Source organism: Sabethes cyaneus, chromosome 2, assembly GCF_943734655.1.
Source record: "Sabethes cyaneus chromosome 2, idSabCyanKW18_F2, whole genome shotgun sequence".
In the NCBI taxonomy this organism is placed as follows: Eukaryota; Metazoa; Arthropoda; class Insecta; order Diptera; family Culicidae; genus Sabethes; species Sabethes cyaneus.
In genome coordinates this window covers 105,229,856-105,254,851 of record NC_071354.1, presented here as the reverse complement: position 1 = coordinate 105,254,851, position 24,996 = coordinate 105,229,856, and the positions used below count along the sequence as shown (strand labels likewise).

At 37.3% G+C, this 24,996-nt stretch overlaps 1 protein-coding gene across 2 annotated transcripts in view; it reads left to right on the top strand.

The window, feature by feature from the left end:
* Positions 1-209: 209 nt before the first annotated feature.
* The window catches only part of LOC128733854 (nardilysin-like), a 55,644-nt gene continuing 30,857 nt past the window's right edge, over positions 210-24,996 (top strand). The window contains exons 1-2 of one of the 2 annotated variants that reach the window (XM_053827687.1): positions 210-325; positions 444-601. The gene's annotated coding sequence lies outside the window, so the exon portion shown is untranslated. Of the gene's footprint in view, positions 326-359; positions 602-24,996 lie in introns of those variants that run through there. The other variant, XM_053827689.1, reaches the window with a different exon arrangement.

The following is a 24,996-nucleotide window of genomic DNA, read 5'->3' as shown; positions in this document are numbered from 1 at the left end:
TTGATATTGAATTTTCATTTTTTTATTTGTTTAAGAAAGTCCACATTAGCGAGTGTTTACGGTATTCACTGAAAATGACAATCTTTTTACTCGGGTTTTGAGCAATCGAGCACCAGTTTTCGAGTAGTTGCAGACATTTTTGCAAAAAAAATTGGCATCTCTGAACTCTGATCCTGTCGTACTGTCAAAGTGAATAATAACATTATTATTTATTATTTCAAATTAATGATTAATCTTAATGTCTATGTCTAATCTCTAATGTCAAAACACATTACGTTGCGGTCTGATGGTCTGATTACGCGGATTTTACTTTTATTGGGGAATAGTAAGAATATTATAATATAATATATTATGTTTAAAAAAAAATTCAATTTTAAAGTGTGTTTTATATAAATGTGTTTACATATTATTTATATTCCATATATTTGTTTGCCATGTGGCAGCAAGTCGCTTAGAATTCCCGAGAAACAGTTTAACAAACATTAGTCGAGAAAATCAACAGTGAGCTATTTGTAACCGAATCATTTATTATCTGGAATCTAAACATTGCACATGCCCTGTTGATTTGAAAGGATTGCGTGTTTCCACGCTAGCGAATATGGTGAGTAAAGTTAGTCCATTTCTGAATATTGCTCATGTCCTTTTTTCTTAATATTTCGCATTAAAGATTATCGCTGGTGGTATATTTCAAAAGAATTTGACTATAAACACTAATATAGGCTTCCTTATGTGGCATAGAAAACATGGCACCTGAGCCGCAGCCTGAGAACCTCTGAAATAAAGATAGCAATGTAACTGTGTAATAAAGCTGCAGAGTTGAAATATCAGCAACGTAGGGTTGCCAAGTGGCCGGCCCGACCGGTTTTTCACCTGCAAAGCCGGTGGCCGGTCAATCCTGCAAAAAGGCCAGTTTTCTGACGTATGAAGCCGCATTGGTACTTTTTGCCGGATTTGTTAAATTAATTAATGTTCGTTGTGGTTTCGATTCCGGCCACTACCCAAATAATATGTCAATAACGCACATTCCAGGCAAATCCTCTAATGTGCTAATAGAGCTTTCCAGTTATGTGTATATTGGTGCTTGAAAATGAGGCAAACAACAACAGTAAACAAAAGAGATGCATTCCTTTGTCACCAAGGTACACAATGAATTTCGTCTTCCGCTGGCTCAAATACCAGTATATTTTCAAAATATGTGCTTGAATTTGGAACAGGATGGAAAATTTGACCGAAATATGTACTCTGCAGTGTGGCAAACGGAGAAACACAACTAGTAATAGCTTTTTGTCGGTTTGTTCCTCCAGCATCATCTGTTCCCCAAAATGAGGTAAACATCATGTATATACACGCGTATTTCGTGTTCGCTAGTGTGGGTGGTTGAGCTGTCAGCTCTATATGCTGCGACAACCCCCCGCATTTTTTCAAAATTATCGCCAAAAAAGGCCGAAAAGAATTTGAATTTTTCGATCCAAGCATTTCAAAATAATTTTTCATGTAAATTTTTCTTTTCGCATTTTACAGGTTTCATAGAGAACTTAAGAGATACATATTCCCGCGAAAAGTAAAAGAAACGATTCTAGTGCATACTTTAATTTTTTGCAAAAGAAATAGAAGGGTTAAAAAAACCTAATATTTCAAATGAATTTTAGAGCTCGAACGTTATAGAGAATACGAAAAGAAGCCGAGATTTAAATCGAGGTGTGAGTTTTATGAAAATTAATATAAAATTCAAGTTCAGGGCGGGATCAAATTTAACATAATATAAAAATTCGGGTTCGGATCGTGTTTTGGTTTGGCCGAAAAAAAAATTCGGTTTCGGGCCGGGTTTGGGTTTTTGCGAAAAAAATAAATCCGGGTTCGGGTCGGGTTCGAGTTTGCTGAAAATAAAATTTCGGGTTCGGGTCGGGCTCGGGTTTGACAGAAAATAAAAATTCGGGTTCGGGTCGGGTCCGGGTTTGACAGCAAAAAAATTTTCGGGCCCGGGTCGGATTCGGGCTTAGAAAATATGAAACCCGGCCATCTCTATATACAGCACACTACTTCCGACACTAGGTTTAATGTACGGTACGGAAGAAAAATCGTTTGCCGTTTTTTCAGAAGTTCAATTTTGTCCTGAATACACAATATTTGGAAATGTAGTAGGATCGTCTTCATCAGCTACAAACTGGAATTTTGAATTTGAATCTCCATCAGTCTAAATCAACTCACTGTTTCACACCATCAAGCATCAACACGCAGAGTTACCATTTTCACAGATTTTTTCGTCATTTTAAAGCACAGAATCTGTGATCACAGATGACAGATATTTTTGAAAATCACAGATTTTCACAGATATGCTACGTGTTGAAGAAAAGTTTATCAATTTTATGACTGGGAGCGAAATGGCACAAAAAATCGGGACGTAAAGTTACAAAACCGAAATTACTGCACATCAAAATCAAAATTTACGAAGCGTTTGGATGATATTGAATGAACCATATTGTTCAAAAACATTAAAATGTTAATTTTTCTTCATGGGAGCATAATTATGTAACACAGATTTAGTAACAGATTTTTTCCAATAGTTTTACAGATTTTCACAGATTTTTAAACTAGAAACACAGATTTCAAAATGGCAACTCTGTCAACACGTCCTTTCTTCGTTTTGCAGCTGTTTTTTGGTATTCATAATTTTGTTACGTAACTATTCTTCAGACTCCCCCTCCCCCCTATGTAACAAAAAGTAACGCAAACTTGACCCCCCTCCCTCCCCTCCAAGCGTTACGTAATTTGTGTATGAAGCCTAAAACATATTTTTTTCGCCAAGAATAACTTTTCAAAAGGACGTATTAAAAAATAATATATTTTTTTAAATTATATCTTAAAATTAAAACTACTTATTTGATCAAAATTGCGTCAACGTATAAGTTGTGGGAAATTAGATTTTTTATGAATGTGGGACATATTGAATGGCTTATTTGCTAAATCGGTTTGGTAGTAAAGATGAGATCATTTAGAAATTGGGCACTACATATTGGCGATAGTGGCGCTCCCAGTGGCCGTCGATGCTAGTTTTTAGTAGCGTTGTGTTATTTGCACCCCGTTATTTATAAACAGTTCTGCATAATTTTCGTAGTTTAAAGGTAACGTGGTTTCGAGATATTCATCATGCAGGAGGAGAAATGAAAGTAATTGTGTGAGGTCACCTGCAAGATCCATCAGCGTCGGCTCGGGAGCAGGCGGGACTGACGGATTATCCTAAAAAAGCTGTGGTGTGAGTAATTGAGTCGTGCAAAGAAACTCAGGGCTGTCCGCAAGGCGCAGGCCAGACGTTTGAAGTTGAACTTTTGATCGTCAACTGCGGTTGAGGGTCATTCGGAAATTCAAGGCTGATCTCAGCATCACGGATTGTGCTTTGGCGAAAAAACTGAATAGTGACCACTGTACTGTACGGCGAATCCGTCTCGGTTACCGAATAAGTGGGGAGCCCAACAGAAACTTAAAACAATGAAAAAGCAAAGCATTTTATTTTATCAGGCTAAGCAATGGGGGGAGTTGTTTTCTACTTTACTGTGAGGAAAATTTGTATATTAAAACACCCATGAACTCCCCAGAAACTTGCAAAACTCAAGATTGTGACAAAAGTGATCCGAGATTCACGATTTATGTACAACACAGTTTAATTTGTGGCAATACGAAGTTTGTCGGGTCAGCTAGTTTTCTATATATATTCATATATTTCATTATATTCATTATATTTCTATAAACCACGTAAATATTATAAAACTAAATAAGGTGTTCATCAAGTAACATAAATGACGCCTAAAAGTATTTACGCATCCAAGGAAAGAAAATATAATTATTGTACGCAATACGTTGTGAATATTACTGGCAAATAAGGATTTTGAGGAATACGGAAAGGATATTTAAAAATATAGTCAAGTTAATTATCTGCTAAGCGACCCCATCGAACACGCTGTCATCAGTCATAGGATTGACTGCTCCACTCAGCGCACTCAGAACGTGCTACGGACCGGCGCCTGCCACTCACCCTAAGGTGGCAAACGCTATACGCTCTTCATTTACATCTGGATCAGCTTGACTGCCTGGATCAGCTGATTGATCGCTGCTGCCTGTGTTATCAGGACCGTTCGGCCTGTGCTGTCGAACTGTGTGGAAGAACCAAAACAAAAAACCGCAAGTGCTAGCAAATAAGACTGTTTGCCATTGTTAGCCTTAAGTTGAGTAGCTTTACCCTGTCCCGGGACCAGTAGGCTGATGCGTTCAATAAACAGCCTGTAAGTTTGAAAACCACCTGAAAGATATCGAACTTTTGTTTGTTTTTTTTCGAATTAATGAATGGTGAGATCTTTTCTCATTTAGATTCGCGTATAGTCTCGATCCTTTTAGTTCGTTTGTTTTGGAGATTTTGTAGATATTAATTGATCAGTCTGTACGAATATTATTGGTTTAACCCCTGTTAGGAAAAGTCAGATGAACGGTGTGATTTAGCCACTTTTAACCCGCCCGTTTTACAGAGTCTCATAGCCGGACTTTCAAAAGCGTCAGCAGCCTCCTAAACCGGAGTGGCGCTTAAGCTGCTGTGCGTTGTGTGCGCAACACGAACGTTACATTTTGGCGCCCAACGTGGGGCCACGACTGAAAGTGTCTTAAGAGATAGATTCAATTGATCATAGCAAAGTAATAAGTTAGTAAATTTAGTTCGTTTTTTCGCTACGTTACATATCTGATTCTGAGCTTTAGTAGTACTGTTAGATTTAGAGAATAAGCAATTTCTATATTTGGTGATAGGTGAAAAATTTTTTTTTATTTATATTTAAATTTATATTTGCATTTTTTGCGATTATTGATTGTTTTTCTTTTTTGGGTATTTGGTAAAAATTTATTTCGTTTTTATACTTATATATTTAAAGTTAAGCAAAAACAGTTTTTATTTTGGACATTAGTGCCAAATGGATTTGTATCGTATAAACGCGAGTGACCTCGCCGAAGAGGAAATTAATTACGAGTTAGTTATTCGAGGATATCCTATAGAGGGCACACTCGAAGCTCGTCGTAGAACTCTTCGCAACTTGCTGCGGAGTTCCGATGAAAATATTCAAGTTGTGTGGTCCCCTCAGAACCTGGCTGACGATTTCAGTCATATTCCGATACAATTGCATTTAATTGAGCGAATGCTTGTCAACGGTCACAACCCGTATTGTTTTTCAAGATTAGTGCATTACTATCTCCGAGTGTCTCGTTATTATCCTGAAGAGCCTGTTTGGCAAGAAAAGAAGAAAGTGCTATTAGATGTTGTAAACCGAATGGTGAAACGGTATTATCAGGTGGAGTTTCCTGAACCTGCAATTCGTCCGGAGTCGATCACCGTTACCTCATCAAATGCTAACGTACCGTCTGCTATCCCGATTCAAAGCAGCCGACAGCAAATTGATATTCCTTTCGCATCGTCAACGTTGAATGCTCCCGTCCTAAATACGACGGGAAGAGAAGATCTCCTTACGCAGGAGGAAACCGTAGGAGGTGCAAGTGTAAACATGGAAGGTGTAGGTAGAGGTTTAATGAGTCCCCCGCTAATTTCTTTGTCTCCAGCGTTGAGCACCGGTATTGGAAAAAAATGGGAAAGTGTAATTGGACCAATTCCACGGCCAGCATCTCTAGGTGCAGTTCGTCGACCTACAGGTCCACCGCAACCGGGTGCACTTAGCCAGCCGCCGTCTGCTACAACATCGTTATTACTCCCGAACCAATATCCTCAACCAATTGCAAAAACGACAGGTCCTGTACCGGATGTTACACAGTTACCACTATTTCCTAATGAGATTGGACAAAATTTACCGCAGTCGAGGGGCGTTGACATTATGAATGTTCCGCCTAGACCGGAAATTTTCAGCATGCAAAACGAAGAGAGACGGCCGGTTGAAATTAAAAATTCGCCAGTCCGTAACGAAACAAATGTGAACATGTTCAAAACGAGCATGTTGCCACCGAAGCCAGTGATTGCCTTTCAAGCACATGATCGTCCAGCGAGTCCGAGTAACCCGAGGGAGGAACCGATTGTACCTGCAAATTTCGGCCAACAGGATGAATACGTGCATGTATCAGAAATCGAATCGTACATTCGTTCCTATATGAATAAACTCTTCAATAAAGGTCTGCAACGTCCTGCGATGGATGAGAGAGCGATAAATCATCTAGCGGATAAAATTGCGAATGTACATTTAAATGATGAAGAAGTATTCGAAGTAATTCCACGACAGTCAACAATGTTGCAGCCCCGGCAGATGGAGGTCGAGCAACCGCTGCAGTTGTCCGGTCGAGTGTCTGATCGTCGTAGTCCAGTTGTAGCTGGTAATGAACGAAATAACGCCAGAGATACGTGCTTTGGAATTTCGCCACCACGAACTGGTCGAGAAAACATTCATTTTCAGGAAGGCCCAATGGTTAATACTGCTCGTAACCGAGGCTCGGGTTTTGAGCGATCCCCGTACCAAGGCTATCCAAGGCGACTGCCTCACCAACAGTGTGCGATTATAGAAAAATGGCCAAAATTCTCGGGCGATACGAATGCGGTTCCAGTTACTGATTTTCTTCGTCAGTTAGATATTTTGTGTCGCTCATATGCGATCAGTCATCAGGAGCTGCGAATGCATGCGCACTTGTTATTCAAAGACAGTGCGTATGTATGGTATACAACCTATGAGGAGAAATTCGACAGTTGGGAAACTCTCGAACACTTCCTAAAGATGCGATATGACAACCCAAATAGAGATCGAATCATTCGTGAAGAAATGAAGTATAGAAAGCAGCGTCCAAATGAACTCTTCAGCGCATTCTTGACCGACATGGAAATGCTGGCGCAACGGCTAATGAGAAAAATGACCGAAAGAGAAAAATTTGAAATCATCGTCGAAAATATGAAACTGTCATACCGGCGACGATTGGCATTAGAACAGATTAATTCAATTGAACATCTAGCCCAGTTATGTTTTCGTTTTGATGCACTGGAAACGAACTTATACGCCAGTCAATCAAGACCCAGCATTAATCAAATAAATTGCGACGAAGACGATGATGTACAATCCGACCAAGAGAACGAAGGATTAGTTTGCGCCGTGCAATCAAGAGGACCAAAGTCATTCCCAACCCTTCGCGGAAAAAGTCAAGGACAACCGAAAGAGGAAAATCCAGAAAAGGAACCAGTTAAATGCTGGAATTGCCAACGGTCAGGTCATATGTGGAGAGAATGCGATCAGCATAAAAGAATATTTTGCCACGTTTGCGGTCATCTTGATACGACAACATACAGATGTCCCAACCAGCACAACCTAAGAAAAGGAGAAGAGGAGAAACAAAAAAACGACTAAAGGAGGAAAATATAGGGAATCCTTTTCCTCACCGTCAATCTGCAGCGATTCCCACTACACCCTATTCCCCATTTCATAAAATACACCAGATTCGTACTTCAGCTCATCGATGCCCACATTTCACCGTAAATATTTTAGGAGAAGAAATAGACGCTCTCGTAGATACTGGTGCCAGTATTTCCGTGATTAGCTGCATAGACTTAATACGCAAATTAGGTCTTCAAATACACCCGCTTCCGATGAAGATATCTACGGCAGATGGGACTGAATACCGATGTCTGGGATATGTTAATGTGCCGTATTCTTTCAAAACCGCCACACATATTGTGCCAACTGTTGTTGTACCCGAAGTAACCAAACGTTTAATCTTGGGAATTGATTTTCTCGATAAATTTGGGGTTTCGGTTAATGTCGCCGACAAACGATATGCTTCCAGCCGGAATTTCGAAAAGTACGGAATCCATCAATCTGCTGGACCTATTTCGCGTGGAAACCTATTTCGGAGAACCGGGAAAAGATATATGTTTTCAATTACAGCCTTGTGACCTAACTCCTGTACTAAATACTATGGAATAAGAACTGGATAAGAGCTTGGAGATACCGACCCTAGAAATACTCGATAGCACGCTTCAGATAAAGTAATGACATTCAAAATAATATACGGTTATTCCTCAAACAGCTAACACGAAAGCAAAGTAGATTTACCAAACCGCGATCACAAGCCTAATGCTGTGATAATAAATAATAATTGTACGAATATTCCGTACCTACCCTAGTAGTGCGATTAAGGTTTACCAAATATTACCCAAAATAATTTTAGTCTGTCTTTTCGAAGTAAACGTGTCGGTACCAAAAAAATTGCAAATGTGAATTTTCAGTAGCGAGGATTTAAATGAATTTGCTCAGAAATTGCTGAAGTTAAATTAGATTTTAATCACGAACTTTAAAAAGAAAGTCAATTAGATTTCAATTATGGCTCAGAATTTTCTGAGGTGAAATTCGGTAAAATTGAATTGATCAGAAATTTCTGATATGAAGTACGATTGCTTAGATATTTAGAATAAGTAAGGAATATAAGATGCTCAGAATTGTCTGAGGTAAAATCGGAAATGAGAATCAATTGCTCAGATTTGTCTGAGGTAAAATTGGTTAGGAGTACAATTTGCTCAGATGTTTCTGAGGTTAAATAGGAAATATTTTTGCCCAGAGGTTTCTGAGGTGATTTTAGGATGTTAGTTAGGCAATTAGGTAGGAATTTTGACTCAGATATGTCTGAGGGAGTTGTTAATGCAATGAGTAAGTCAAGTAAAAAGGTAAGTTAGAAGTTTTTTTTTAGCAATTTTGGGAGCTCAGAATAGATAGTGACGGTTAATGAAACTTAAAAATTGTCAGTATGTTTTTGTTTAGTCTTCTTGTTCTTTGTTTGTTTAGAGTAGTCAGGTTTAGCGCTATAAAAATTTTGAAATTTTTTAATTTCAAAATTTTTATTTAATAAGTGTTAGCGAGAATGTAAGCCATGAATTCATCCCTGTGAAGATTGCACGTAACCGCACAAAAATTGCACACTAGTAGTAAAAAGCTCACCGCAACTTAAGAACATAGCCACCTGTCGGTTACTAGAAGAGTTACTGTCGCTCGCGCCGATACATACTCACTATTGGCGTCACTCAAATTGGTCATCTCGCTTTGCCCAATGGCTGAGTGATTTAAATCACTGGTGTGCGCTCGAGATTGTTCTTCAAACAATCGCGAATGATGTACAAGAAATAAATCGTACAGGTTGATAGAATTAATCTTTGTCGCGAAATATAATAGCATTTCGATTGCTATTATGCCGAAAATGCTATAAATAAGGGATCCGACCAACTCCATTGCTAATTGAGTGGAGATCTTCAAACTTAACTTTTCTTCCGTAATCAAAGTTCGCGATTTTCTAAAGGTGCATTCCAAGGTGGTTGACAAAGTCAAGGACTTTGCTAGTAAAATCCACCCGTGCTTAAGGTGAGAAGAAGCTAGAGTAGCGAGATTAGGCCTTATAAGTAACTTTTAAAGTTTTAGACCGACTGCTAGGATAGGAGTTACCAAAAAAAGTGACTCGTGCCCGTAAAACTTACAACTAGCAGGTAAGCTGCGTGCTACGGTGAAAATAACTTATCAGGCATACGCATAACGAATGTACACGTTGAACAGGGTTCCCCATTCAACGTGGGGTGTTTATTCCGGCTAGGGCAGAAGACCAATCTGCTAAGCGACCCCATCGAACACGCTGTCATCAGTCATAGGATTGACTGCTCCACTCAGCGCACTCAGAACGTGCTACGGACCGGCGCCTGCCACTCACCCTAAGGTGGCAAACGCTATACGCTCTTCATTTACATCTGGATCAGCTTGACTGCCTGGATCAGCTGATTGATCGCTGCTGCCTGTGTTATCAGGACCGTTCGGCCTGTGCTGTCGAACTGTGTGGAAGAACCAAAACAAAAAACCGCAAGTGCTAGCAAATAAGACTGTTTGCCATTGTTAGCCTTAAGTTGAGTAGCTTTACCCTGTCCCGGGACCAGTAGGCTGATGCGTTCAATAAACAGCCTGTAAGTTTGAAAACCACCTGAAAGATATCGAACTTTTGTTTGTTTTTTTTCGAATTAATGAATGGTGAGATCTTTTCTCATTTAGATTCGCGTATAGTCTCGATCCTTTTAGTTCGTTTGTTTTGGAGATTTTGTAGATATTAATTGATCAGTCTGTACGAATATTATTGGTTTAACCCCTGTTAGGAAAAGTCAGATGAACGGTGTGATTTAGCCACTTTTAACCCGCCCGTTTTACAGAGTCTCATAGCCGGACTTTCAAAAGCGTCAGCAGCCTCCTAAACCGGAGTGGCGCTTAAGCTGCTGTGCGTTGTGTGCAAAACACGAACGTTACAGATGTTCCTGAGAAATTAAATAATGATTATTGTGGCAGTAGAAAGGCTAGGTCACGACGCTAGGGGAATTAATTCGGGTTTTTATGTTATTATTTCCAATATTTAGGTATTACAGCGCGGACTCGATTATCCGGGTGTTCACTTTTATTTTCAGCCCGGATAATCGAATCATATTTTACTAAAAAATTTTTTCGTGTGTCATGTTTTGTGACTTGTATAGGTGTCATAAATATATTTCTGGTATTGATTAATCTCCCCTAAAGTTAGAAAATTCCTTTCTTACGATTTTTTTCACTGATGAATTTTATTTTTAGTACAATTTTTTTTTGTATGCCATGTTATTTTACTTTTAGGTATTATAAATGTTTCCTATATTAAATAATTTACCCTAAAGTTAGAAAATTCCTTTCTTTAATTTATTTTACTGATGATGGTTGACCGTGACGATGGTGATGATAATGATTTTGATAATGATGATCATTAATATGATGGTTGTGCTGCTGATCATTATTTTGATGATTATTTTGATGATGTTCACCATGATTATAATTTTGATGATGATGATACCATTATCGAGTAACGCTGATAAAAATATATAAGAAAGGAATTTTACCTTTTACACACTAAAAAAAAGCCGAAGTCAGCAAAATTTTGCCGAGATTTGGAAGCCGAGCGTTCGGTAAAATTTTTTATGATGCCAAACGTTAGTAAAGATCCGTAAACGTCGATTTGCAAAACTGAAATTTTTACCGAACGCTCGGCTGTCCAAATCTCGGCAAATTTTGCTGAGTTTTTTAAGTGTGTACCTTTAGGAAGGTGAATCAGTATTTGTCATGCTAGAATCATCTAACTTGAAAACTATGACATTTTTGTTTAAAATAAAAAAATGTTTTTTATTTCACCCGGATAATTGAGTTTAAAAACCCGGATAATCGAATCCCCGGATAATCGAGTCCGATCTGTATAAATGTTTTTTTATTATCGATCAATCTCCCCTAAAGTCGGAAAATTCCTTTTTTTCTTCGATTTTTTTTACTGATGATGATGACGATGATGATTTTTAAGTAAAAAAGTTGATTTCAATTTCGCAGGATTTATTTTTGTTTTGTTCACCTTTCATATTTTTTTCGTCCGGGTAATCAAATCTCCGGTTAATCGAGCCTGGACTGTATATGTAAATCAGTGAGGCAGCAGTAGCGGGAAAAATAAATGCTTATTGGGCAGGCGAACAAAATTCTTTTAGCCGTTGTCTTGGTGGCGTGGGTTGGAAAAACAATATTTACGTTAAATGTTATTAGTTATTGTTGATAAGTAATATCAGCCTGATTGTTTTGCTGAAGCAGCAAATCTATTCAAAACAAGTTTTCTTAAAATCTCTGACATTTCGAGAATCAGTTTATATATAGTGAGTGATTCCCGTACGCGAAAGTCACATCACAATTTCTTGGGCATTTGGCTCTTTTTCAGTGTAAGCTTAGAACTCAACTATTTGTTCAACTATTTCAACTCGATTTAGCAAAATTTTACAGTAAGTGCTTTTAGAGACGAGTTTTGTAACCTCAAAAAATCGATTTTTCTTTTATTGATTATTTCGAAAAACTTTGCAGCTTACTTTTTTTCAAAACCTTAATTTATATTTAACTATCTGACCCGGCAGACTTCGTATTGCTACCAATTGAATTAAATTAAGTAAGTTGTGAATTTCGGATGTACTCAAAGCATAGGTTAAGTTTTGTACTTTGTTTTAGAGAAATTTAGTCTTTGAGAGAATTGTTAATTGACTACCAGATTTTTATAGAACGTCTATTTCTTACAACTGTGCTAAACTATTAGTTAGAATTTCCGTTGAAAACATGTGGAAAACGTTACTTTTTCAATTCCCAGTACTCAACCATTGTGCTGGGTGTCAATTTATTTTTTGTAACAGCAAATTCGATGGCGTTAAATAACACTCAATTCCGTCTGCTGTAGTTAACCGTCTAATGATATGCAATATATATTTAAAACTTTTTGAGAACCGAATCATTGCACCACCAACTTTATTTTCATTACTGCCGATATCATTTTTGCATATTTTGATACTTTTTTTGGTTTTTTGACACTTTCGAGCACATTTCCTCTATCATAATCAGAGATTTGTTTTAATTTCCACGATAATTTTAAAATCAAAATTTGGTATTCTGATATGTATCCGATGTCAATATTATTTAGATCTTCGATTTTACTTGATTTATCAATCGACCAGTAAGAGCTTGTCGAATGAATTGCACCGCTGAATTTCAATAACTTATTTTCAAACCATTAGCTGTGTTAGTATATTATACCAATGCGAAAGGTTTCATTATTTCTCAAAATGCATTATAATTTTATGAGCCCTTTTGCTCTTTTAAGAAGTCCACTTCACTTATTCAGCCGAGAGCTGGGGTGGCTCTTGCCGTATCAAGAATTCCTCTCCATTGTACTCGGTCCTGGGCTAATCGTCGTCAGTTCGTTGCGCGTCTCGACACACGCAAGTCGGCTTCAACCTGGTCGAGCCATCGTGCACGTTGAGCCTCTCTATTCCTGGTGCCGGTGGGGTTCTTGAAGAGAACGGATTTCACTACACAGTCGTCCGGCATCCTTGCGACATGGTCGGCCCACCGTTGTCTCCCAACTTTCGCCAGGTGTACGATGGGAATCTCTCCAAGCAGTGCCTGTAGCTTGTGATTCATACGTCTCCGCCACTCTCCGCTTTCCGTTTGCACTCCGCCAAAAATAGTCCGCAACACCTTTCGTTCATAAACGGCAAGTGAACGTATGTCTTCCGTAAGCAAAGTTACCGTTTCAAGTCCGTAGATGACTACCGATCTTATTAGCGTTTTATACATCGTCAGCTTTGTGCGGCGGCGTATGCTCCTAGATCGAAACGTCTTGCGGAGGGAAAAGTAGGCTCGATTTCCAGCTTGAATGATCGTTGGATCTCCTTACTCGTATTATTGTCGGCGGTGATAAGAGATCCCAAATATACGAACTCATCAACCACTTCCAGTTCATCGCCGTCAATAGTCACTGTCCGTGGGAGACGTTACTTTCTCGGGAGCCTCTTCCTAACATATATTTGGTTTTCGACGCATTAATTTGTAATCCTATCCTCCTAGCCTCCGTTTTTAGTCTGGCGTAGATTGCCTCCGCCGTCCCACGGTTTCTAGTAATGATGTCGAGGTCGTCTGCAAAGGCTAGGAGTTGGCTACTCTTGCTGAAGATCGTTCCTCTCGTTTCGATGCCCGCTCGCCGGATCACACCTTCAATAGCGATTGTGAATAACATACAGGACAGTCCATCGCCTTGCCGTAACCCTCTGCGCGATTCGAAAGGACTTGAGAGTGTCCCCGAAACGCGCACGTAACAAGTCACTCGTTCCAGAGTAGCTTTGATCAGCCGCGTCAGTTTGTCCGGAAAACCGTACTCGTGCATTATCTGCTGATAGCTGTTCGCGTTCAACGGTATCGTTTAAGAAGTCCAATTAGAAGTGAAAAAACCTGATTTAATCCACCTAGTGGTGAAAGGAACCTTTGTTATACGGTCTTACTTGCTATTAGATAGAAATCGACAAGTCCTCGGAAAATAAATCATCTATTGGTTAAGATTGCGTGGTGCGTTTGTTTACATAAAATTTTTGGAAACTGAATAAGTTTACAAACTTTGAACGAAATAGAAGTACTGTAAAACGGGGAAACATTGATCAGTTCAGGAAAGTTGGCAGTAGTGGTTTATTTCACTTATTTATGCGAATGGTCCATTTGATCAATGTTACCCCGGTGATCAATGTTAGTCCGTTTTACGGCACTTATAAATTTTGATAGTACCTTTTCTTATGAAATTGCTGAGTAAGTTGTTACTAATGTGGGTAAATGCAAGTAAAAGTAAGTTGTAAGAAGAAATAATATTCTTTAACATATACATTGCGTAGTAAAGGTCTAGTTTATGAGTTTTTGAACTATGCATAATTTCCTGTCATGCCATTCTATCTGATTCACAATAGGGTAAATGATTTTGAAATGGACCTAGTCGAATTCTGATCTTGAATGGACCTATTTTTAAATAAGAATTTTAGGATATAATTATCAAGTCTTTGTACTGTATTTAGCTTTTATGTTTATCTTTAATCATTTCTGAACGTAAATATGCTAAAATTAAATTAAAATTATAGCCAAAACCACTTTATTGCCGCTTATTTAAAAGTAGCTGTTTTTCAGCGTTTTGGCAGTCACCATAGAGTATTTTCAAACTGTTACTACCCGGAACCCTTCTGGTTTGAAATAAAACAATACTCTTAAAATGATGCTAAAATATGTGTAATTTCAATTTAGGTATTTAAAAGTTCAGTAAAACCAGTAAAATCTTCAAATTCCTTAAAAATGTTAACCCCCTTTTTTGATCTTGAATGGACCTAGTATTGATTTTAGAATGGACCTAGTTTTGCGCTCCGAGACATCACTGGCGGTAGCTATCATTGCCTACCACTAACGAACACGCCGTTGTATATTCCATAAAACTGCTTGTTGTCACTATAGTATCTCCGTTTATAATTAATCTATAAGCACGGGATATTGAAAGTAGGCTTGATTTATAGCCTAAATAAAAACTTAATTATATTGATAAAACTAACTATCACTCATCCTTTTTCGTAGTTGCTTCATAGTGTTTATACATTGTAGCCTCTAGTTTTGAAACTAAAAAGTCTTCCTAATTAGTTAGCTAACATATGTCATTTTATGCTTAAAACAATATAAACTTAATTTATTCTCAGTATTGTACAAAAATTTTAACCATCATTGATTAAAAGATAAGATGGATCAAAAGATAAGAGGGATACTAATTGCCTTCTGTTAAGGGGGCATAGTACCTTATCAATTTTTTAAAACCTAAATTTTTTTATTGATTATTTCGAAAGATTACCATTTTGACCATATGTGTTTGAAGTCGTTTGCATGAATTCCAAATATTGACAAAATTACAGCTATTTGTACCGCGCATGTCTGGAGCGATTAAACAACGAGTAAAAACTTCAACGTCGTTTTTCTCTTGAAAGTCGGTACCATAAATATCTCAAGAACGGCTCAAGCAATTCTTATGATTCTTTTTTTGTTTGAAAGCCAACAAAATTGTCTAGTGTTTGACCCATCCTTTTCTTGATATTGTAATTTTTGATTTTTTTAGAAATGTTTAAAGTCAATTTTTTCGCTTAAAAACCATACTTTTATGTTTCAATGTCCGCCATTTTGTTATGTGTTCGAATTCTAAAAAAGGATGGATCAAACACGAGATAATTTAATGTTCTTTCATGTCGTTTTGGAATTTTTCAATTCGGATAAGCCCCCCAGCGCCAATCCATGGTACCGCAATTCATGGTTTTTTTGAACGACTATCTTCAAGGAGCCGTAGGGGCAAGGGGAAGAGGTTCCCTTATGAAAACAAAATTGCAAATATTAGTATAAAATGCAATGTTTCGAATGCAAAAAACCAGATTCAATTTGCCTTTCGCGTTATCGAGAAAAAATTATTTGAAATTAGGCAAAAAATATGGTGTAAAAGGTACTATGCCCCTTAAAAAAGAGCTATTTTTGCTTCATTTGCATTTAGCACAAAACCAGTTACACTTAAATTTTTCAATTGGATTTTACGTATTTGTTTTAGCACGAAGCAAAAGTGTAATCTATATAATCTATATAAGTAGAGCAAAATTTTCCCAATTTATTCGCCCTATGTAAAAAAATTCCCAAATTATGCTAAACGGGACAATTCTTGTATCATTAAAAGTAATGCACAGAAGAATGAAACAAGTTATTTGAGAATACAATTCTGATGATTTATATATAGCTTTATTGTATAGGAAACTCTAATATTGGAACTTCGAATTGAGTTACGAAGCTAATATTCCAAACTCTATTTCAACTAGTCATCCCTGCTTAACTGTCTACAGGCAACATCGTAAAAATGGTTTGAATTAAAAATTTTTTCATGGACAAATAACGTCCTGTATTTTCCATATAAATACAGCAAAAAGTTTTGCTGTAAGTTTAAGTTTTGACAAAACTCAGATGAGAAATAGTTTAAACACGTTAATCAAGCATATACCAAAGCTTCAAAACACCTTTAGCGCGCTGACAGAAAACCCTAAGGCCAATAAAATTCAACCGGACAATGCAATCGGACTAACGTTGTACTACGTCATCCGTGGTCGTATCTTATACACAACCCCTCTGATTTTTTTCTTGGGGGATGTAAAGTTTTCTTTAAGCACCTCTCCCCTCTGACTTGTGACAAAATTAATACCTCCTTGTCCACCAAAATTGAGTGACTGAGATCTACAATATTCATTTTTGAAACTTCCTATTTTCTATCTGGTACAGTTCTTCATCGACTATCATTTAAAATTAAAACCTAGTATCTAAGCTTACCCTTAAACCTAGTAGAATTACCAAGTCTAATTTTTTCAAGCACCATTTACAGTATGATTTCGAATTTGACAACAAATGCGTGTCGCCTATGTTGCCAAAATCAAAACCGTGGCAAAATCTAGACCATTTTTTAACTAAAAAAATTGCATATAAATGTGTCAAAAATTGAATAATTACCACTAATTAACGAATTTTTCACGATTGCAACGGTTTTATATTCAAAATGTTCGACAGGGGCTGTCGCAAACCTTTAGATGCTTTGCAGTAAGACGTAGTCCTGCGTCAGTAAAAGTCTGACCTTTCGAAATATGTATTCACTAAATAAAAGCTCGAACCCCACTGTACTTGATAAACTACGTTTAATACAAGTTATATTACATATTTTTAATGAATGGTTTAAATTTTTGAAACTAATAGGCGACATAATTTTCTTATGACGTGGAAATCGTTTCAATCATATCTGAGCAACAGGTAATAATAAATTCCCAATATACAAATGTCACACACAGATACATACACAGATCAAGTCACTGAAACATTGTTCAATTGTTGGGCTGACATAAAAACAAGATCCTCGGTGACTGTGACCGATTTCAAATTTTTCAACCGACTTTCATACCTTTCTAACAGAGTATAAGAAAGGTAAAAGCTGTTCAACCTTGTGTCCTATTAATAAATAACAGTAGTGTAGTTGTACTATTAAAAAAAATTCTTTGTTATTATTTTGTTCATTTACATGGAAGAAACTATGACAATCCAAATTTAGGTCCATTTCAAAATCAAAAATAGGTCCAATTCAAGATCATGTTGGGTCCATTCAAGATCAAAAAAAGGCTTTGGCAAAAAACGATATATTTAATAAAAGTTTCATCAATTATACATTTTTAAAGTACTGATAATGTAGAAAAAAGGTGGTACTTTCCAACAAATAGTAACATCACCACATATTATTTATAAATGACGAGTAAATTGAGCAGGAGTGCGAGTGGTGGTGTTTAAAAGCGCTAAATAGGTCCATTCAAGATCAATTACCCTAATAAAGTTTTCTTGAATAAATTTCATCAACACCTACACTGTAGGTTTTTGAACGCCATAGTGTTATAAAGCTACAAATCGTTGTTTATCTAACGTATATTTTTCAATAAACTTGTTATAAGAAAAATGTCATAATTATTCAATGCATTAATACGTTAAATTGTTGGGAAAATAGATCAGCATAAATCGACATTACAGAAACGAAGCTAGCAGCATTAAGGTGTACCGCAATTGGCCCCAACTGAAATTTTCTCTCGTTTCTTCATATGGAAAAATGGTGTCTGTATGCAGCAAAACTATCAGCAAATGTAAAATGTATAAAATGTATCCATCTGTTGGTAGTCGAGAAATTCGGGGTCAAAATCAGAGTATCTTTTATGATCAAAGTTCAAAGTAGAGGGATCCTATGTTTAGCAAAGTTGTGTATTTTTACTGTTTGCACAGCTTTGTAATACACAAAAAAGTCATATAACAATTACAAAAAGAGCTAAAATAGATAAACTGATTTTACAAATACATACACCATAAATAAAATTTCTCTAACTTCGCTGAAGAGATAGAAGATTACTGTCTTCAGCAAAATTTCTTGTAATGATATGCTCTAAAACTTTGCAGAGCATATCAATGTGTTATATTGAAACTTTACTTTTTTTATTTCACTTTTAGGGGGATTAATCAAAATTTAAATTCTATCAGACGATAGAGCATTCAATTTCAAGAAACTCTCCCAAAGGTTTGATAAACTTTAAACCAAGTTTTCCTAGTCAAAAGTCTAATACGCACGTTTTCTTTGGTTTGGGCTATTGTGCGCGCGAGTAACCGTGTTACAAAAGTTGGCGCGAGTGTTAATATCTTTTGACCGGTAAAACCAATTCTTATGAAATTTTGTATATATATTCGTAGTGTCAAAACCTCTCGTTTGATATAAAAATAATTGAAATTAGGTAAATTATCTTGGTTAAAATCATTATAAATAATTGTTAATTTTGGTGTGGTGTATACGATTGCTCATAACTTTCAAATTAAACGTCCAATCAAAAGACCATTCAATAGTGATCTATCCGGCTATATTACCTGCCAAATGAAACTAATAGCGCATAAATCGGTTTGGCCATCTCTGAGAAACAGGCGATCATTTGAACCTTGTCAAAACTGGTTTTTTAAGGCTAACTTTTAAACCACTTGTTTGTTTTCAATAAAACTAGGCACAATGTTTAGCAATAGTAAGATCTTTCATTTGGTACTAAGACCGTTGAAATTGATTGTGTGGTTCCGGAGAAAATCGTGTCACGTAGTTTTCACATTCTTGCTTATAACTTTTAAGCGAAACGTCGGACCACGAAACAGATAGCACAGCAATATTCTCCACTATAATACCTTTCAAACAAAAGTAATAGCAGACAAATCGGTTCAGCCATCTCCGAGAAATAGGCGATAGAAAATAAGCAGCGCACACACACACATACACACACACACACACACACACACACAGACATTGCTCAATTCGTCGAACCCTATCGATTGGTATATGTGACTCGGCCCTCCGGGCCTTAGATCAAGTTCGTGTTTTTCGACCAATTCCTAAACCTTTGTTATATAGTATAACAAAGGTAAAACAAACAATTATCAACGTTATTAGAATACGATTTATACTAATGGGTTACCATTTTTGCAATACTTTTTTAACACTTTTACTCCTAAGCCAATGCACTAATGAAATTGCCTTAAAAAATCTGAGGGTAAAAAAATTGTGGAATATAAGTTTTACTTACTTAGGTGGCTTGCCGTCCTAAGACAAAGCCTGTTGAACAAAATTTCTCCATGTAACTCGGTTGAGGGCTACCGCTCTCCAATTCCTCGGACACCGAGTACTCTCCGCCAGATCTCGCTCCACCTGGTCTAACCATCTTGCTCGCTGCGCTCCTGGTCGTCTTGTTCCTACCGGATTTGAGGTGAACACCATCTTTGCAGGGTAGTTGTCCGGCATTCTTGCAACATGCCCTGCCCATCGTATCCGTCCAGCTTTAGCTACCTTACTCCGTTCTCCTGTACGCCGCCGAAGATCGTTCTTAGCACTCGTCGTTCGAAGACTCCGAGCACTCGCAGGTCCTCCTCGAGCATTGTCCATGTTTCATGCCCGTAGAGAACAACCGGTCTAATAAGCGTCTTGTACAGGGTGCACTTTGTACGGGGACTTAGTTTGCTCGACCGCAATTGCTTGTGGAGCCCATAGTAAGCACGACTTCCGCTGATAATACGCCTCCGAATCTCACGGCTGGTATCATTGTCCGCCGTTACCAGTGAGCCAAGGTAGACAAATTCATCGACTACCTCAAACTCATCGCCGTCGATCAATATACTACTGCCCAAGCGGTGTCGTTCGGCCTCTGTTCCGCTGGCCAGCATGTACTTTGTTTTAGACGTATTTACCTTTAACCCAATCTTTTCTGCTTCGCGCTTTAGTCTGGTGTACTGTTCAGCCACCGCCACAGATGTTCTGTCGATAATATCCATGTCATCGGCAAAGCAGACGAATTGACTAGATTTGTTGAATATCGTGCCCCGCGTGTTGATATCCGCTCGGTTCATAACACCTTGTAGCGCTATGTTGAACAGCAGGCATGAAAGACCATCACCTTGACGAAGCCCTCTGTGTGATTCGAATGAACTTGACAATCCACCCGAAATCCGAACACAGCACTGTGTACCATCCATCGTAGATTTAATCAGTTTGATGAGCTTCCTGGGGAAGCTGTTCTCGTCCATGATTTTCCATAGCTCTTTCCGGTCGATGATTTTTTTTTTAATTCTATATTAGAGAGGTTTTCAGCCTGCGGCTGGTTCGCCTCTTCCGGTCGATGGTATCATATGCGGCTTTGAAGTCAACGAATAAATGATGCGTGGGAACTCTGTATTCACGGCCCTTTTGGAGGATTTGCCGCAGTGTAAATATTTGATCCGTTGTAGATCGACCTTCGACGAAGCCGGCTTGATAAGTTCCCACAAATCTATTCGCAATTGGTGATAGACGGCGGAAAATGATTTGGGACAGCACTTTATAAGCGGCATTGAGAACGGTGATCGCTCGATAGTTCTCACAGTCCAACTTGTCGCCCTTTTTGTAGATCGGGCAGATAACCCCATCTTTTCACTCCTCCGGTAGCTGTTCCGTATCCCAAATTCTAACAATTAGTCAGTGCAGACAAACGGCCAGCTTTTCTGGTCCCATTTTAATAAGCTCCGCTCCGATGCCATCTTTTCCAGCTGACTTGTTGTTCTTTAGCTGCATGATGGCCTCCTTAACTTCGCCTATCGTTGGGGCTGGCACCTCTTCCCCGTTTGCTGCACCGTCGAAATCGCTTTCCTCGCCGCCATGGTTTTCCGCCTGGGCGCCATTCAGGTGTTCGTCGAAGTGCTGCTTCCACCTATCCGTCACCTCACGATCGTCCGTCAGAATACTGCCAGTCTTAAATATAAGTCAAAAATTCTATTAAATCAATTGTCTGTGAGTCTCAACGCTTCTAGCACGAAACAGAAGTGGAACTTCAAACGATGGAATTTCCAAAAATCGGAAAAGCAATTTTCCTTCGATTTTGTCTGTTTTAGATCTTTTGGTAGACTTTTGCATGGAAAATAATAACGTATAGATAAAAAGCAAGAACAGATTTGGTTTAACGTTTACACTTCAAGTAAAAATATTAAAAACGCTTAATACTTTTGCTCGTTAAGAAAATCTTTGTCCCCCCCCCCCCTTCAGTGAACATCGGGACAAAAATTTTGTATAATTAATTTCAGCCAATATTCTTTTCAAGTACAAATTTTAATTACATTTTTCAGCACATAAAATATATTTATCAATTCACGCAGATAGATTTATCAAAGCATTTGTAAACATGCATTACGACATGCATAAAGAGGTGAAAGAATTAGCTTTAGGCTGCTATGCTCTTTAATAAATTGAACCCACAACACTTTATACAAAGTTTATTATTTTCTTGCAAGTCCATAAAATTGTTTATTAGCAAGAAGAAAGACTTCGTTTGAATATATACTGCATATCATTTTGACGGTCAATTGCTGTAGACGAAATTGGGCGTTATCTAAATCTATCGAGTTTACCTTTACAAAGATTAATTGACAGACCGCTTAACTGATGAGTGCTAAACTGCTAAGAATTGAAAAATCAACCCTTTCCGCATGTTTCCAATGGAATTTTGGCAATAAGTTTTGGGGTTTCAAAAAGATTACCATTCTTAACTAATGGTGCACAGTTGTAACGAACAGATGTTCTGAGAAAATCCGACGAAATCAACCATTCCATCAAAGTTAACTTCAACAACGTGTTTGTTTGCCCAGCAACGACGCCGCTTGATATTGGTGGTGTAGGCTGATTTGCACCGATAGTAATCGTAGCAATCTAAAACATTGTCTGTACGATAAATGGCGGGAAAAGTTAAATATCGGTTTTTTACTATTTTCCAACTTTTCGCGTGAGTTTTCATTATTTTTTTACGTATAAACCTGACGCAGACCAAAACACAACAACTGAAAAAAGAACCATGCAATTCCGTCCAGCCGTTCTTGAGTTTATCTCTTACAAACAAACGCACCTACTTGGTTTTATTTATTTACTATATTTATATTAATTATTAATATTTTAATAATTAATAATTTAATATGATTAGTAATATAATAATTAATAACCATAGATTTTGGAGAAGAATTAAAACATTTTTTTACCAGAAAAACTAATTTTTATGTTTCGTGTTTTGCAATGCTAATTGAATAATTGAAGATAAAAATTTCAACAAATAAACACTTTGAAATTAAAAATTTACAACATATTTATGTTGCTATGTTATTTATTTATTCGAAATACATCTAAAAAACTTGGAAAAGTCAGGAAATTTTATTTTTGGCATAATCGACATTCAGATAAATCTCGAATCAATTCGTCCTTAACGTTGCGAATTAATATAATTAAAAATATTTATAAAAACCTATAAATAAAATTAGCTAAAACACGGTAACAAAAGTTTTATGTGTTCTTCTGTAAAGCTTCCACAATTTTACGAAAAGCAGCCAATCAGTCCGAAACTGAACTCAAAGGAACTTGTCCGGGATTTGAAACTAACCGTATGATCACGGTGTTTTTTTCGGTGTTAAAAATGATGGAGTCCTTAGAGGGGTTAAACGGTAAAGCTGAAAACGATAGATACCCCCGGATCTTATTTCGACCGGTAAAAGATAGGATTTTTATTTGCGGGTCGGTGGGTTCTCTGTGTCTATCATATGATCAAGTGAGGAAGAAACACATTTACTCTTAAGTCAATTAAAACACTTAACACATAAATCGTGATCGTTTTCAGTAGCATCGCAAACATAGATAAAGAACTGAAGAGTGTGAGATTTTCAGCTATGTTATGAAATTCTACGCTTCCCAAACTAAGTCGAATAGACATGCGAAACAAATAATACGTTAATTTATAGGCGAAAACCATTCGCGTATGAAGGATGCCAACTATTTCAACACTATCAACAAAACCAACCTCCAGTTGAATATCAAGTTCATTCCAATCAGTCGCTAAACATATTAGCAAAGCGCGTTGCTGAGAAATAACTGCCGGTATGTTGTTCTATCGGTACTGAAACCCATCCACGTATTAAAGAAACATCACGTCTAAACTCTAGCAGGTATGCCCAATTCAATAGTAGCTGCAGAATCATTGTCAATAATATGGTTATTAATTGAAACTCAACAAGAGCTTGTGCAAGAGCATCCATTTTAGTTATGTTTATCGCTTTGGTTCGGTACCTGTTCGGATAACTATTCGTTTTTCAAAACACTTCAACAAGAGGAATCTATTCCAATTTACACCATTATAGAACACAGTAACGAACAAATGCAGTGAATTCGAGATTATTTATGCTTATAAGAATATACTGTTCTACAAAACCAATAACTTAATAAAATAGATACTTGCCGATTTTGAGCATCAATTCTGTTGGATAACTATGCTGCACGGATTCTTAATACAATATTGTGTCGCCAGCACTAAATTGGGCTTCAATGTAACGGCGAATGTCTTATCTGAACTCCTTTCTGAAATAAAGCTTCACGTATACGAAGATTTCATTCAACGCAATATTGATTTCATCGCAGACATTGATAACGATAATTTCATCGAGACATTGAATGCTAGGAGCATTCTTCTCCTAGTCATTGGACAAAACAAAACCTTGCAATTAATTGACAAATCTGCTAATTTGGGCATTCATCAAATTAACCACATAAAGAATAAGCAAGGTTGCTACCTAGACCTGTTGTTTACTAATATAGGCGAAGACTTCTGTGTAACTGAATCGCAAATCCCATTATGGAAAAATGAGGCGTTTTATATTGTCATTAAATACTCGTTATTTATACATGAAAATCTGTGACCTTATGAACAGATATATGATTTTCAGTTCGCAAATTATGATAACTTAAAATTTAGGCTTAATAATATTAATTGGCAAAATCGGTTGCAAAAAGATGTAGATAATGTAGAAATGGCAGTCGAAGTTTTCTATAAGACGAAGTGCCTATGAACAGGGTTAGAAAATCAGTGATTTTGATCAAACCTATGAGTTATCGCCACACGCACACGCACACGATCTGTACAGTTCATGACAAACCGTGTATCTTTAGCTTTAATCACAAGATTTTCTTCTCTTGCCACTTCTTAACAGTCGATCACAGTGTTAAATTTTACCTAGCTGCTAGATAAAAGGTTACGTATGTTGTTTGTGTTGAGATTCACGCATAGGACACAAACAATCATCTGCATCTGTTATATTTCTCATCGCAATCAAGCTACGGACTTGATCTGATGTGAGGTTTGTCATAATCTGTACAGATCGCGACAAAGTATTTGTCGTTTACAAGTAGTGATGTCAATAAATCTGAATCTAGTCGCTCCCATGTTCTTGCTCTCTAGAAGCGATTTTTTCCATCTCTGCCTATGAAGAAAAGAAGACGTCCGGCTCATTTAAAGCATCAAATATGGTATAACAATCAAATAAGAAATATAAAAAATCGTAAGCAAACGGCACACAAAATATATGAAAACTATAAAAATAACAATAACTTAGCAAATTATCTGACCCTTTGCGATCAGGTAAACCTAGCATTAAATGTCGCCTTTGAAAAGAATACACTGAAAACTGAGCTTGAGATAAGATATCAACC